This window comes from Terrapene carolina, unplaced genomic scaffold (assembly GCF_002925995.2).
Source record: "Terrapene carolina triunguis isolate 2854851 unplaced genomic scaffold, T_m_triunguis-2.0 Scaffold16782, whole genome shotgun sequence".
Lineage (NCBI taxonomy): Eukaryota > Metazoa > Chordata > Testudines > Emydidae > Terrapene > Terrapene triunguis.
Window position 1 is genome coordinate 439 of NW_020681133.1, and position 1,084 is coordinate 1,522.

The window sequence follows — 1,084 nt, forward strand, 5'->3', positions numbered from 1 at the left end:
AGTAATACATTTTAACGTCCTTAGAAGGTCTCTTTCTATAAGTCTATGATATATAACTAAACTATTGTTGTATGTAAAGTAAATAAGGTTTTTAAAATGTTTAAGAAGCTTCATTTAAAATTAAATTAAAATGCAGAGCCCCCCGGACCAGTGGCCAGGACCCGGGCAGTGTGAGGGCCACTGAAAATCAGCTTGCGTGCTGCCTTCGGCACGCGTGCCATAGGTTGCCTACCCCTGCATTACGGAATATTCTTCTGTGTTTTGGGATACACTCTCCAGGATCTTATTAGCTACAATTATTAATTCATTATTACTATTATTGCAATTTCACCCAGATGGTTCCAAAATAATCTGAAACGTTTTGAAAACAAATACATATACAATTATAGCTCTTTAATATGAAATAAAAATAAATGTAAACATTAATTGCTATCACTGGCTAGGTGATTTTTGCATCAGCGCTGGGTTCGTGTTCACTCCTCCGTTCTGAGATTTGCCCTGTGGACATTGCTCTGGAATTCTTTCCTTTTTCTGCCACTTTAAAATAGGGGTTTTATAAATATATTTATAAAAAAATTACTTCAGCCCACTTGGACCCTCAACTTGCGACCGCGGCAGGACTCGAACCTGCAATCTTCTGATCCGAAGTCAGACGCCTTATCCATTAGGCCACGCGGCCACCCTCCACTACAGCTCTAAAGACAGCCATAGGAAGCTGAGAAAGCGGCCTGGCTGGTGCGGCTGGTTCCATCTACCCCGAGGCCCCGGGGGAGGAGAGAGCGAGCCGGAAACCCGGAAAGAGCGCCCAGCGGTGTGGGCTGGTCCCCTCGGGCACCGCCCCCTGCCCGGCCAGGGTCATCCGATCTCGGTTGCAGCCTCGAGACCCCGCTCGCAACGCGGCCAGCAGCAACTGTCCCCCCGCCGGGCCGGGCCGGGCCGAGCCGAGCAGCCCCCGAGCGGCGGAACCAGCGGGTGAGGGGGCCGGGGGGAGCCACCCCCGGAGGCTGAGAACTATGGGGGGTCCGGGGGAGGGGAGAGACCCATAGGGGGCTTGGGGGTGAGAGAGGGAGGCGGAGACCAATGG

General features: G+C 51.1%; 1 non-coding gene across 1 annotated transcript; it reads right to left on the reverse strand.

Moving 5' to 3' along the window:
• Positions 1 to 606: 606 nt before the first annotated feature.
• Positions 607 to 679, reverse strand: TRNAR-UCG. Its single transcript has one exon. It is a non-coding gene; the product is annotated as a tRNA-Arg (tRNA).
• Between the last annotated feature and the right edge of the window lie 405 nt (positions 680 to 1,084).